A 16,679-nucleotide genomic window follows, 5' to 3' on the forward strand; every position below is an offset into this window, starting at 1 on the left:
GGACTATGTCTAAGAGTGTATCACTATGGTAAGCCATTGAATGCCCATGCTAAGTAAGAACCACACCAATATCATAGTCAAAGTCTTCTATCTCAATCTCAAATGGTTGTTGTAGGGATGGTAATGTGAGCATTGGTGTAGAACAGAGGTGATTCTTCAACTTGGAGAATGCTTGTTTTTGGGTTTCCGACCAAAACACCTTTGCTTTCGCTCTAGCTTTGGTGACTTTACTTAAAGGCCAAGTTATATGAGAGAACCCCAACACGAACCTAAGGTAGAAATTTGCAAGACACAAAAATTTTTGGAGCTCTATTAGAGTGGTTGGGGTTGGCCAATCTCGAATGACTTGTATCATAAATGGGTCCACATGTCCACCATGCTCATCAATTATGTAGCCCAGATATTGAACCTCCGTTAGGCCAAAGGTGGGTTTCTCCAAGTCAGCACACAACTTGTGTTGTCATAGGGTTTGAAGGACATGTCGAATATGGTGGAGGTTCTCTTTGAACTCTCATTGAAGATCAATATGTCATCTAAATAAACCACCACGAATTCATTGGTGAAGGGTCACAAGATTTTTGCCATCAGTCTTAAGGAGGTTGTAGGGATGTTCGTTAATTCGAATGACATGACCAACCATTCAAAAAGGCCCTCATTGGATTTGAAAGCAGTCTTCCACACATCAGAGGGTTCGATAGGCACCTAGTGATAACCTTACTTCAAGCCAATATTGCTGAAATATTTGGTTGCCTTAAACTGTTCCAGAAGGTCATCAATCCATGGGATTGGGTACCTATTCGAGACAGTGACCTTGTTCAATGATCGATAGTCAATACAAAGCCTCTAGGTCCCATCCTTCTTTTGTACCAATACTATTAGGCTCCCAAAGGGTGATGAGCTTGGCCTGGTGTGCCCTTTCTGCAATAGTTCCACAATTTTCCTCTTGATCTCATCATTCTTTAGAACAAAGCATCGATAGATGGGTCCATTTCGAAACAACATACCCGGGTTCAGATCGATGGAATGCTTGACCTGGAAGTGTAGAGGTACCCCTGTGGGTGAGGCAACAATATCCCTACACTCCTCCATGACCTTTTCCATCTACTGATGTTGTGTAGAGGATCCCTACTTGAAAGCCATGGCCACAACCTTCTTCTTTCCCTGGGGCCGAATCATAAGGAAAACAAATTTTGTGGTCTCAGAATTGATCTTACTGCATTTCTTTGCAGTGATCAAAGAGATGGAGGTAGGCGAGGCTACCTCCAGTATCCTGTACAACTTATTATCCAAAGTAATAATCACAGTGAGAGGTTTAGAATCATACACAACATGTTACTTCCACAAGCATGGTTTTCCTAACAATACATCACAAATTTCAAGCGAAGCAACATCACATAGTACCTCATCCATGAAGGGCTTGATGTTGCAGGGAGAGGCAGCACTGTCAGCTGATGCAGAGATCTCGTCCTTGGAGAAGCAACTCGACGGAATACGGATGTGGATGTGATGTAGTCTTTAGGCCAAAACGCTTCACGACCTCTACTGAAATGAGGTTATTTTTACTCTTGCTATTGACAATGAACTGCAGTGGAGAACCCTTGACCCACATCTGTGAGTGCAAGAGGCATTTCCCCTCTTCTATATGTTTAGGCTCAATCTTCTGGATCTTGGTGGTTGCCACGGTGGCAATAAGCTCTACATCAATGATGTGCATCCCTTTGTCAGTTCCCTTATTAGATTTTGATTCAGAGTCAAAACCTTCTTCTAATTCAGAAGACTTTAGTTTGGCCACCAGTGACTACCTGGCCCGACACTCACTTCTATTTTGAGTGGGTCTTTTATGAAGTTCACACCATTTTCTCGTGTCCTTCATTATCTTCATGGTGTTTTTCTTTTCTTGTGGTTTAGCTGGGTTGTCCTGGGTAGCCCCACCTTTCCTTGGTCCTTTGTTTTGTGGTTTGGGGATGCCTTTTCCTTGCTTTGGATTCGCAGATCCAAAGTCCCACTTCTTCTATTTAAGTTTTTGCTCCATCTTGATAGCACACCAATATGCCGTGTCGGGCAAGGAAATGTCTAAGAACTCCATCTCGTCATAGATGTACTTGTGTAGACAGTTGTGGTACTTGCACCAAATGCTGCTAAGTATCCTTGATACCCAACTTCGATCAAAGGGTATGGAAAGTATTTGTGAACTCTGACACATCTTGGTCCCTTCCCTGTCATAGAATTGTCTAGTTTATGTATATATCTTCATAGCTCCTGACAGGGTAATATTGTTCCCTGATGGCATCTCAGAAAGAATCCCAAGTTGGTGTGGCTGAAAACAACAACGGTTCACTCTCGTCCTTTTGTTCATAGTAGGTTTCCCACTAGTCCTTGACATGTGAGGCGTCTTTGAGAAGTGCAAAAGTAATATTTTCTCGATTGCAAAAGTCATCAACAAAAAAGTATCCTTCCAACATATTAAACCATTTATCTACGACATTTGCATCTATCAAGGCTTCAAATATGGGAATATCGAAGTTAGCTTGTACCTTAAAAGGAGTGGCGCCTCGAGAAGTTTCACTCGAGGGCTTCTTCGAGCAACAATTTGAAAGTATCTGCTGCACCCTCGTCTTTATTTTCTTTCACCATGGGAGGTCGTCAGGTTTTGTAAGGTTGATCTTGCAATGGTTCAACTACATTGAGCACCAACTCCTTATACCCTGTCCTCATTGGGGCCATGCAAAGAAAAACAAAGAAAGAGCAAACCGCCTGCATACAACTAATCAGAAACTAAACACGAAAGAAACGACTTACAAATATAATCAAAATACAAATATGCAGTAGAAAAACACTTCATTTCATTAATACAAAAGACCGAACTATTCTTACAAACAGAATGGAAATAAGATAACTCGAGTGATCGTAGTTTATCTCTAAGAAGAAATGTGGCAGCGACATGCCTCTCAACTATGTTACAATGAGGCTTAAGGGCCTATTTATAATTGTAAAACATCAGAAAACTGTAAACAATCAAAACCCTAATCCTGGGAGATGTAACAACCGACATCTGTTGGCCTTATTGGGGTTAGTTGGGCAACCAACTTCCTAGGGTCGTAACTTGGTCATATTATCTCCATTTGGTGTGTACGATACCTTGTTGGAAAGGTCTCTCCGAGTACTATAGGTTTCTTCGTATGACCCATCCTATGGCTATGGGCCTGCTGCAGACCCCAAAAAACATCATTTAGGGGGTCAAAACTACTCTGGAAGTTTAGGACCCGAAAAAGTGCTAAAAATAGTAAATGTTGAAATGAAAAAGGAAACAATTGAAACTGACTGCGGAGTGTATGTGGAATGGGCAGATGGTCACCTATATCCACTTGGATCATTCCTCCCCCGATAGTAAGCAATGGTCCCCATTACATGCAGAGCCTCCCTAAGGTGAGGATTTATGTTGAACCTTGTCCTTGGTGAACGACCTGCCCTAGTGAAGGAGTTGGCCTGCCTTGAAAACTCGATATAGCTATATCCTCTGTTGGCGAGTTTTCTTGATCTGTGTGTCCACAATCTAATCAGTTATGGCCTGTTCAATGTAGTATGGGTTGAACTCTATTGGTGTGAGCTATTAAGCAATGTCAAATGTGTCTAACAATGGTGGAAAGTATCACCGAAGGTGGTCTACATTGAGCACTGGGTGCAGTCCAAGAAACAGTGGGATGTTGAGCTTGAAGGCATTGTCACCGATGAACTTCGTGATGGTGTATGGCCCATATCAGAGTGGGTGAAATTGGCAATGGGGTCTAGCAAGCTGATGCTTCTACAAATGTTGCCAAACTTTGTCGCCCACCTAGAACTTGTGTGACACTCAATGCTAATCATGGAACTGCTTGTACCTAGCATTGGCTCTATCTAATATATCATGGACCTACTAACAGACGTGTTGAATGCATTCAGTGAAGTTTTTATCCATTTCACCTTCAGACTGAACATGAGCCAAATCTACCTGACTGGCTGCAAATGGTATGGCCACATCGATGGGGCATAGTGGATGGAATTCTAGCCCTACCTCAAAGGGGCTATGGCCTATTGAGTTGTGGAGAGCTCTATTGTAGCTGCGTTGGACATAGGGGAGACTTCCATCCCACGTGTATGGATGCTTCAAGTTATATATGCACAAAATGTGTACGATCATCCTACTGACAACCTCTATTTGGCCATCAGTATGGGAATGGGAAGTCATGTACTTAGTAAGTTTTGTATCCAACATCGACTAGAGACTTTACCAAAATGCCCTTCGGGATATGCTCTCTCAATCTATGACAATGGAATGTGGGATCCCAATGTGTACCCATACTTGCTCAAAGAAGAGCTTAGCGGTGGCCTCTATTGTGATACTCTTCTTGTAGGCCTCCATGATGGCCATCTTAGAGAACCTGTCCACGACCACGAAAACACAATCATTGTCATGCATAGTATAAGGAATGCCTCACATGTAATCCATGGAGACATATTCCCAAGGCTGACTAGGAGTAGGTATGGGAGTATAAAATCCTTTCTTCCTGGTCGTTGGTTTGGCAATGGAAGAGGTGGTGGAGGATCTAATGTACTTCCCAACATCGTGACAAAGTTTCAGCCAATAAAAATACTTTTGTAATACCGCCACTATTTTCTCTACTCTGAAATGTCCAGTGACCCAACTATAGTGTGCCTCCCAAATTATCGTGGAACACTCACTTGAAGGAACATAGATGTGTTAGAGCTCACATAAAAGTGCATCTTGAAGGTGAAAATTTGGAACTTTCTTCCTTTCCAAGAGTGTCTGGTATATGATGCCGCATTCAAGAACTCTCTTATAAAGATGTAGCCACTCTGATGTCTCGTGTGCACAAGATTCAAGCACAGTGATCATTGCCATAATCAATGGTCAGCTGAGGCAATCAACGACATTATTGGTGTTTCCCTTCTTATAATTCATGTTCAAATGGAACTATTGCACATAGGTGGACCATTTCTGATGGTGATCATTCTGCAACTTCCCTTGTGTCTCGATGAACTGTAGAATTTGTTGGTCTATGTGGATGACTATTTCCATTCCCAGAATGTAATGCTTCCATTAATGATAGGCATACATAATGGAATACATTTCTTTGTTGTAAGTGGGGTACTTTCGGACTATGTCTAAAAGTGTGTCACTCTGTTAAGCCACTGGATGCCCATACTGAGTAAGAACCACACGAATAGCATAATCATAGGCATATGTCTCAATCTCAAATGGTTGTTGCAGGTCTGGTAATGTGAGCACGTGTGTAGAACAAAGGCAATTCTTCAAGTTGTAGAACTCTTGTTGTTGGGTTTTCAACCCAAAAAACTTTTCTTTCACTCCACCCTTGGTGACTTGACTTAAAGGCCAAGTGATATGAAAAGACCCAAAAAGCTACAGAGCTCTTTTAGATTGGTTGGGGCTAACCAATCCCGAATGACGTGTATCTTAGATGGTCGACATGTGCACCCTTTTCATCAATGATTGTTGGGTAGCGGAGGTCCTGCGTAATAGTTTTGGGTCTGATAGCCTAGGAGTTAGGGTAAAGATATTGTAACGCTCCGAAATATGCAGAGCGCGAAATGGAAAAGGTCGAGTCAAAGGGTTGTCCGCCCAAAAAAATAATATAGAATAAGAGGAAGTAGGCCAGTCCGCAGACCATAGGAAGGTATAAATAAAGCGTGGTTCTGTGGGGAGAAGACAGTTCTTTTTTTGGTATGATCTTGGATCTGAATGGTAATGGGTTTTTGAGGAGAAAAGTCTGGAAGCGTCTGTAAGTTTGCATTGAGGGTTTTGGGGAGGGGATAGATGCTCTATAGCTATGTGCATAGAGGCTTGGAAGAGTCCGCAGCTGTGTGCGCGGATCCCTACAGCTGAGTGCGCAGGGTAGATCTAGATGTATTGGTGATAAAGTGGAAATAAAGATAAGTGGCTTCTGTAATTTTGTGATCTGGCTTTCTATATGGTCAATATAATTGTTTGATCCACGCACATAGGCTTATGTTATGAGTATATGTGAATCTAAGTTTATTCTAAGTGTGAAAACTGGTTAAATCTAATAAATGTTTGCGTAAAGACCCTGCGAAATAGATCTGATTTATACAAGTAAGTAATATTACGAATTAACCTGGATCTAGATCTACGCAGAAGTAGAGTAGCGCGAGGCTGTAGAATGACACGTGAACCCTCTAGACCACATATAAACATTCCAAGGGTGCAGAAACCTGGTTCTAGCACCCTCACCTGCTACCTCAGGTGAGACCTCAGTCTGCGCTCTGTGGGCTATTGCCACAAGGGCCAGTCGCTGCAGGATTTGTTTGGCTAAGTAATTCTTCCGAACCTGTGTCAGGCCCATATAAGCCAACAAATGGTTCCATTTCCGAGACTGGGATCTGCCTAAGGGGTGTCTGATGTGGAATGTAGGGACTCTATAGAAAAAGAATTGAAGGATCAAAGGGACCAGGAGGAGTAGTAGTTCAGAGTACAAGGACAGAGTTGACAATGATGAGTGCGATCCAGCTACCGACATTCAAAGGAGCAGGAAGTGAAGACCCAGAACAATTTTGGTCTGTGCTAACCTCAGTATGGAACCCACATAGAATTGCAGATGATAATATCAGAAAGGCTACCTTAGTTAGCGCACTGCAGGACCAAGCGTTGACATGGTACAAAAGTGCTCAAGTGACCACCCAACTGTGGGGACAATAGAAATACAGACCGAAATAAAGAAAGAGTTTAGCGGGCCAAAGTTAGAAACACAGTCGATCATAGGGTTCAAAGATATCGTGATGATGCTTGGTGAAACCCTGTGGGATTTGGACAAAGGACTGAAAAGTACTATTCCCGAGGCTAACATGACATTGACAGATGTGCAGCACTGTGGTTGGATTATGGCATCCTTAACACCACATCTGAGGATGGCTTTGTCACAACAGAAGATCTCAACCCAAGCTAAAGCATTAGAGACAGCGATGAGGTCGCACGAAACTCTGTTACAAGACCCAGAGTTGGGAGTTCAACAAATCCAAGCACAAATCCAAAATTTGTGTTTGGAAATGAAGAAGTTAAAACAAGAATAGGCACTGCAACCAGAAGTCCGAGAGGAAGTATGGTGTATAAAGTGTAGGAGCCAGGGGCACGACAAAGATCATTGCCCAGTCTCAGTGAATTATGTGGCAATGGGGGCACCAACACCATTGAGACCAGAGGCATAGGTAGGGCCAAGCACAACAAACCTGCTCTGGTGCGCAATCTGTCAAGTGGGAGGAAAACACAATACTGACAACTGTCATCTACTGCCAAAATACAACCAGAGCCCCCAGCAGCTATTTTGCAACTTTTGCAGATCGGTGGGCCACGACGAAAGAGACTGTCGTAGCTACCAATTATTAATGGACTCATAACCTGCTTACAAAATGCAGACTAAGGCGTGAGGTTAGGATCTAGCTGTGGTGATCGTGCGCGGTGGGTTCGAGGGCCATGGACAAGGACAGGGTGGAATGGGTCCAGGAAGGGGTCATGGGCAGCTAATCTATTACAACTGTAGAGGTCCAGGACATTACGCGTAGGATTTTACCAACCCAACTAGAATTTCATGCAGTTATTGTGAGAAATTTGATCATGAGCTGATAGATTTCCCTACACTGATAGTACAAATTCGTGAAAAAAGGGCAACACAACCAACAATTTCCCAGAACATGCAGATGATGAGGTATGAACCTTGTGAGGAAGATCCCAAAGTAAACATGGTACTGAGAAGTGGCATGGCCACAGGAGCAATAGATGAAACTTAAGTAAGGAAGAAGCAGGGGTTGGTAAGGAGACATATCTGGAAGCTAGGGAGAGCTTCACAGTGGTCTCTACCCCAAGTACTAGGGATCAGCTTGAGCCGAACATGGATCCATCGATGATAACTACCCTTTTAGAGACATGTATAAAATTGCTTCATGACAACAGGGTAGTTAAAGGCTTACATCAATTGATAAATAGATGCGCAGGATGGAGTGAACCCCGCATAGTTCAAAAGTTGGGAAGACATCCGTCATGGATCAGGAGGGAAATGCGACTAACAACGCAGATCGATGATTATGAGAGGGATCAGGTCATTCTGGATCTAGGCTCAGATGCTAACGTACTGCCTAAACAGACTTGAGAGCACATGGGTAAGCCTACGCTACAATGGTCCCCTATCTAATTATGGATGGAAAACCAGCAGAAGGTCCTGCCCATGGGAAGGCTGCAAGGAATTACGATAGATATTAATGGCGCAAGTACTCAGACGAACTTTGAAGTGATTAAAATCATGGATGAAAACACACCTTATCCTGCGTTGTTAGGAATAGACAGGGCCACTGACATGAATGGGGTTGTTAATTTAAAGAAGTGGACAATGATATTTGAAACAAAGTCACTCCACATAGTCATTCCACTAGATCTGGTAGAAGGACCGCGCTATATGGAACCTGTGCACAATAAAGAGAGCGATGATGAATTAGATGGTATCTACAGAATGTTTGCACAAAGGCAAGAATGGTTCAAGACAGCAGACGATAGAATAATATCACGGGGCTATGTAGTGTCTTGCACCACTGATTCATATGAAAAAGATGAGCGGTGGCATGACAAGTTGAACAAAGTAACCACGCTACACTGCAATATGGTGACTAAATCTTTGTACTGTATAAAGGCCAAGGATCGTGAATTGTCGACGTATGATGGGTTGATAATAATAGATGAATTCCTAACCAAATTTGAAATCACAGTACCAGAGAACCAATGGTTTGATGCGTTGAGATGGGCGTTGTGCGCGACGCCTACGTGATGGTGGGGCACACATGGAGGGACTTTCGAAGATTGGTGCAGTTGTAGGTGCATGATGAATATCAGATTCGGGAAGCTAGAACTACGCATAACGGAGAAATACAATGGATGTGATGACCCACGCATGCACCTTACCAGATGGATTAAAGGAAACGGAGAGGAACATCAACCAGAAAGAGTGCACTTATTTTATCACACCATGGACATCATTCCCAGAAACTGGTATACTGAAGCAGAGCTCTAGCACGACACATGCGAGTGGGATATCTTCCGTGCAGGGTTTTTGTCGACATTCCTCTTTTAACATCAATGGATGGATCCTGTGGGTGATGCATTACAGCTGGTAAAGGCTGCCATTTTCAAGACGCCACTGGAACCAGAAGAAATTGTGCAGCCCGACTGGTTGCAACAGCTGAGCCACACTCTCGAATGCTATAATTTCCAGGTAGAATATGATGAGGAGAATCCATGAAATATAAATATTCCAGAGTCAAAGGGGAGCCGTGAGGTGCATAGACCCGAAATCGAAGATCCAGATATCATGACGGCATTGAGAAAGAGACAAGTCAATATCGGAACAGAAGAGGAGCCAAAGTATGCAACACTTGGGGACTATTGGGACGACACCAAAGTGGATAAGGTTGTCGAATTGCTTTGGGAATATCGATATTTATTCCCAACAAAAATTACAGAGCTAAAAGGGATCCTAGGAGACCTGTGAATGATAAAGATAACATTGATGCTAGACGCGAAACCAGTTAAGCAGCGACCCTACCGATTGAATCCAAAATATAAGGAAAAGGTCTGCAAAGAACTAGATGATATGTTGGTAGCAGGAATCATTGAACCAGTCGAGGGGTCCGACTGGGTAAGTCCGATGGTTGTGCAAGAGAAGAAACAAAAGGGTGATATTCGCATCTACGTGGATCTCAGGAAGCTCAATGATGCCTGTGTTAATGATTCGTTTCCAACACTATTTACGGATGAGGTACTGGAAAGTGTGGGGGGGGGGGGGGGCAGGAAGCCTACTCCTTCACAGATGGGTTTTCAGGATACCACCACATCAGGATCGCACCAGAGGACAGGAGTAAAACAACGTTCGCCATCGAATGGGGTTGCTTTCAGTAAATAGTGATGCCTTTTGGACTGAAGAACGAGCGAGCGATATTTTCAAGAATAGTGGTAGTGGCATTCAAGGAATTCATACACAAGTTCTTATAGGTCTATCTTGATGACTGGACCATGTTCGAACTGGTTAAGAAACACGTACAGATCTTATGGTTAATGCTAGATACTTGCTGCTGACACCAAATTGCGCTAAATCTAAAGAAGTGTACTTTCCTTGTCCCATTCGGGAACCTGCTGGGCCATGTGGTCTATAAGCAAGGCCTGATGGTCGATCCCGCAAAGGTTACTGTCATACTCAATCTGCAAGCACCGTGAAGTGTCGAAGAACTATGTGCCACACTCGGACACATGGGCTACTATCAGAAGTTCATAAAAAGCTACGCCTAGATCACGGCTCCAATGGAACAACTATTGAAGAAGGATGCTACTTATTGCTGGAATGAGGAATGCAACATAACTCTGGAGATGCTTAAGGAAAAGATGGCATTTGCCCCTATATTGATCTTTTCGAAATGGGATGTCGAATTTCATGTGCATGTCAATGCGTCATGTATCGTGTTGGGGGCGGTACTTACTCAACCAGGAGTGGAGGGAATTGACCATCCGATTGCATTCGCAAGTCATAGATTGTCAAAAACTGATATAAATTACTCCATTATCGAGCTAGAGGGATTAGCAATGGTATGTGTGCTTCAAAAATTCTGCCACTATCTACTCGGAGGCCACTTTAAGATGTATACCAATCACTCTACGTTAAAATACCTAGTGAATAATCCTGTCTTGGGGGGGACACATTTGTAGATGGTTGTTATTATTCCATGAATATGAATTTGAGGTCGTCGTAAAGCTAGGACGTCTAAATGCAGCCCCAGATCACCTGTCCTGAATTGAGACTGGCGAAGAGCCCACAAATTTAGAGGACAGACTCCTAGATGCACAACTATATGTGGTGCACGTAGCGGATGGCCATTTTGAGGATATAATCCATTTCTTAACTATAGGAATCATGCTGCAGGGATATTTTGTTCAGAAGAAGAAGGAATTGGTGATACGTGCAGAAGAATTCACCATGATTGTAGGACACCTATACAAAATGGGCAACGACGAAATATTACGTAGGTATGTCCCAGAGTTCGAGCGACGATAGATCTTGGCCGAAGCACATGGGGGGGTTGCTGGCAGACATTATGCGAGTCACGCCACAGCCCAGAAGATTCTTCGTTCAAGATTATGGTGGCCCACTCTGCATCAAGATTCGAAAGCATACTACCGAGCCTGCGACATATGTCAACGGACAGGGAAACCATCACAGAGAGATGACATGTGGCTCCAGCCACAGATGACGCTACAACCATTCGAGAAGTGGTCAATCGACTTCATAGGACCTATCGAGCCGTAAGGGAAGACGAGCTCACGCTATATCATCCCCACGACAGAATATTTGACTCCATGAGTAGAGGCACAACCGGTTAAGGACTACATGGCTACGACAGCTACGAATTTTTTGTTCGAGAACCTACTGACAAGGTTTGGGTGTCCCAAAATTCTTATGAGTGATCGGGGAATGCATTTTCTGAATGAAACAATCAGCGCACTCACTGAGGAATTCCAAATATATCACCAATAGAATACACCATACCACTCGCAAGTGAATGGGACCGTTAAGGAATTCAAAAAAATCTTCGAGACCACATTGACCAAGGTTTGTAGAAAACCTTTGATGTAGAAACAAGAAAGCAACTCACCAAATAGGGTGGGAAACGTCAAAGTTATAATAGACTTATGGTAATAGCTCTACAGTACGGTAAATAGACTTAAGGTCTTGCCTCCGCTTCCGTATTAAGCTCTAAAGACTTCCAAAGGTCCACTTTAGAATGCCTTAAGCTTATGCCTAGGTCACTTAGCCCGTAGATACTTGCCAGAGACTTACCATAGCCTCCTCAGTCCCCTCTGGCCACACCTTCCCGCCAGCCAACTCAGAACACTAACCAGCATCGCTCAATCATTCACTATTGAGTATCAGTTCCTTGCGTAGTGTCCTACCCCTGAAGATGTTTTGTTAAGGTGAGCAGCATCAAAGGTATGTAGAAACCCTTGATCAGCAATAGATTCCTCCTTCCTCTGAGCTGGACCCGACGATAGCCTCTTTGTCGAAGCATATAAGTAAGAAAAAGAGATGTAAACAGATATACGCGGGTAATCAATATTATCATATCTTATCGTTGGATCGTTCACTGGAAAACCCTCCCTTGTTGTACCTTATCATTTGTGCTTAAGGGATGTTAGGTGGGCCGGATAAGCTGGAATCATGAACTCTTGCCCCCTTCAATTGTGGTTGTGGTTTCAAATATGCATGCAGATCGGACTGTTTCGGCCCCCGAAAAATGATAATGGGCTCGGTCCCCGGTACTAATGTCTGTGTAAAAATCAAAGCTAATAAGGCATAAACCCAAACAGGCTCGGCCTCCGGAGGACACTACACTAATGGATAGTCCAAATTCTCATAATTAGAATATTAAGAACATACTTCTTTATTTATTCCTAACGGGGGTGCGTACGTGTTCTCATTGTGCAGGGAAATGACTGGGACTTACGCATCCCTACTATGCTATGTGCATACTGAACCAAGCGCAATAAGCTGACGGGACAAACGCCTTTTCAATCAGTCTATGGCAAGGAGGCCGTTATGCCCATAGAATATATTGTGCACAGTATGTGGATCACGACAATAATAGGAATGGCCGATCGCGGGGCTTTGGAGGAACGACTTGCACAGCCAGAAGAACTGGAGGAGGAACTGTTTCTGGTTGGATTCCATCAGCAAGTACAAAAACAATGTGAGAAAGTGTGGCATGATCGCCATATCAAGGTGTGCACCTTCAAGGAGAATGATCCATTATTTCTATACGATAGTAAGTTCGAGAAATTCCCTAGCGAACTCTGAATGCATTGGTTGGGACCCTATGTCGTCAAAAAACTTACCGATGGAGGTGCGGTTTAGCTTGCCAATCTCAATGGAGACCCCTTCCCGAGCCAAGTGAATGGCAATTGCCTAAAGCTCTACATGGGCAGACCGCCCGCCTAACTAACCATTCGAGGGACAGTCTCACCGCTCCAGCAAGTTGAAAAAGAGCATGGGATAGTAAAGCAGTCTGGGGGAAAGAGGCGTGATTTCCAGGATACAAGTCAATTTGGCCCATCACCACGATCGTGGTTACACGGTAAGAAGTGCACTGATGCATTGCTAAGAGGAGAGGTGACCATTCCTGTCACTATTCATGACAAGATGTCTACAATATGGCAAAAGGGAGTGGGCAACGGACAATTAAGAGGAGTACGAGCCAGATATGGAAGGATCTGCCATAGATTTTACACAAGGATGCCAGACCAGGTGACAACCAATGAATTCGAAATTCGAATTGCTTATAAATCACCGAGGGGCATCCAGCGGGCAACCTACACTTCTGGAACACATATGATGGATATTGATATGGAAATTTTCATTATCTCCGCACAAGGAGTAAGCCCGAGGGTGGTGATATGGCCGATGGAAAGGCAGGATTCTCTAAGGAACATGGTGTTGACAGTTGTGGGCGTCCCACAGAGTGCAACATCAACCATAGGGGATGTACGAAAAAAGGGGAGACGCGAAGCAGAATTTGTCCAGATGTCGTCGCCTTGCCCAGGGGTAGGCCGACCAACTACAGCAAAAAGAGAGAAAGGATGGAAAGATAGAGACCACTGGTAGCAATGCAGTTAATACATCATCTCTGAGATACCTTAAGAGATTGGGATTTCGTAGACAGCAACAAAGGTCTTGCAAAATTGCAACACAAGCTACAGTAGACAGTGTGAAGAGGAGATACGAAGGTCAGACGTGGCTGCGGTGGTACATGGAGGTCCCTTATGTGGCTCCCCCACCTGATTTAAAATACTATGAGGGGGTGTTCTATGTTAACCAAGCAGAGCAGAATGAGCATTATCGGTCGCAAGAATTGGTAGAAACAATGAAGCAGGAGCTGGATGAAGCGTTGTAGGTGACAACGAAGAAGCGTCACTCAGAGGGAGGTTAACCGCAAAGCCAAGGCAGCGCGTGTCGCCACACCAAAAAGTGACTTAGGAAGATTCATGATGATTTTCTTGGGGGACTGTTGGGTAACGGAGGTCTCGTGTAACAGTTTTGGTCTGATAGCCTAGGAGTTAGGGTAAAGATATTGTAAACCTCCGAAATATGCGGAGCATGAAATGGAAAAAGTCGAGTCAAAGGATTTTCTGCCCAAAAAAATAATATAGAATAATAGGAAGTAGGTTGATCTGCGGACCATAGGAAGGTATAAATAAACCGTGGCTACATGGGGAGAAGGCGGTTATTTTTTTGGTATGATCTTGGATCTAAATGCTAATGGGTTTTTGAGGAGAAAAGTTTGAAACCATCTATAATTCTGGGTCGAGGGTATTGGGGATGGGATAGAGGCTCTGCAACTGTGTGCACAGAGGCCTAGAAGAGCCTGCAGCTATGTGCACGGACCCCTGCAGCTGAATACATCTAGATCACAGGGTAGATCTGGATGTACTGGTGATAAAGTGGAAATAAAGATAAGTGGCTTCTGTAATTCTGTGATCTGGCTTTTTGTATGGCAAATATAACTATTTGATCTATTCACATAGGCTTATGTTATGAATATGTGTGAATCTAAGTTTATTCTAAGTGCGGGAACTAGTTAAATCTGATAAATGTTTGCTTAAAGGCCCTGCTAAGTAGATCTGATTTATACAAGTAAGTAATATTACGAATTAGCTCGGATATGTATCTACGTGGAAGTACCACAGTGTGAGGCTGCAGAACGATGTGCGAATGCTCCAGACCACATCTAAACATCCCAAGTGTGTGGAAGCCTGGTTCCACCACCCTCCCTTGCTACCTCAGGTGTGACCTCAGTCCACGCTCCATGGGCTGTTGCTGAATGGGCCGGTAGCTGTGGGATTTGTTTGGCTAAGTAATTCTTCCAAACCTGGGTCAGGCCCATATAAGCGAACAATTATGTATGCCAAATACTAAACCTGGGCTAGGCCAAAGGTGCATTTCTCTAAGTTATCACATAGGTTGTGTTGTCGTAGGGTTTGAAGGACTTGTCGAATATGGTGGAGGTGCTCTTCCCAAAATCTAGCTGAATATCAAGATGTCATCTAAATACACCACCATGAATGCATTGGTGAAGGGTCATAAGATGACATTCTTCAGTCTCATGAAGGTTGGAGGGCATTTGTCAATTTGAATGACATGACCAACCATTTGAAAAGGCCCTGCTTGGATTTAAAGGTAATCTTCCACACAACGGAGGGTTTGATAGGAACCTAGTGATAACCTGACTTCAAGTCAATCTTGTTGAAATATTTGGCCCCTTAAGCTAGTCCAGAATGTCGTCTATCCATGGGATTGGGTACCTATTCCAGACAGTGATCTTGTTTAGTGTCTGATAGTCAATACAAAGCCTCCATGTCCCATTATTCTTCTATACCAATAACATCAGGCTCCCATAGGGTGATGAGCTTGGCCTGATGTGCCCTTTTCGCAATATTTTCTAAATCTTCCTCTTTATCTCATTGTTCTCTACAATAAAGATTTGATAGATTATTTTGTTGAGTAACGGTGAGCCCAGGGTCAGATCGATGGAGTGCTTCACGTGACAGTGTAGAGGTACCCATGTGGGTGAGTTGAAAATATCCGTATACTCCTCCAAGACCTTGTAAATTTGTTTTTGCTATGTACAGGAGCCTTGACTGGAAGACGTGGCCACAACCTTCTTCTTTCCCTTTGGATGAATCATAAGGAAATTAAATTCCGTGGACTTGGAAATGATCTTAGTACATTTCTTTGTAATGATCCAAGAGATGGTGGTAGGCGACACTACCTCTGGTATCCTGTACAACTTATTGGTCAAGGTAATAATCATAGAGTGAGGTCTAGACTCATATATAGAATGTCGCTTCCACAAGTATGGTTGTCCTAAGAATACATAAAAAACTTCAAGAGAAGATATGCCACATATTACCTCATCCATGAAGGGCTTGTTGCTATAGGGAAGGCGACACTATTGGCTGATGCAAAGATCTCGTCCTTGGTGAAGCCACCCTATGGTGTATAACTGTGGATGTGCTATATTCTTTAGGCCCAACCACTTCATGAACTTTGCTGAAATGAAGTTCTTTTAGCTCCTGTTGTCGATAATGAACTACAGTGGAAAAACCTTTGCCCACATATATGAGTGGAAGAGGCATTCCCCCTCCTCTAGATCTTCAGGCTCAATCTTTTAGATCTTGGTGGTGGCCATGGTGGCAGTGGGACCCGCATCAATGATTTCCTTCCCTTTTTTAGTTCCCTTATCAGGTTCTAATTAAGAGTTGAAACATGCATCTGATTTAGAAGCCTTCAGCATGGCCACCAGCAACTTCTTGGCCCAACACTCACTTGTATCGTGAGTGGAGCTCTTATAAAATTCACACCCTTTTCCTGTGTCCTTATTTGTCTCCATGTTGTTGTTCTTTTCTTTCAGTTTCAGTGGGTTGTCCTGGGCAGCCCCGCCTTGGCTTGGTCCTTTGTTCTATCGTTTTGGGGTGCCTTTTCCATACTTTGGATTTGCAGATCCAAAGTCACACTTCTTCTGTTTAAACTTTTGCTCAATCTTACAGCGTACTGATAAGTCGC

This window comes from Pinus tabuliformis, chromosome X, assembly GCF_031772625.1.
Source record: "Pinus tabuliformis cultivar Carrire ecotype Pingquan chromosome X, CPIR1, whole genome shotgun sequence".
Taxonomy (NCBI): domain Eukaryota; kingdom Viridiplantae; phylum Streptophyta; class Pinopsida; order Pinales; family Pinaceae; genus Pinus; species Pinus tabuliformis.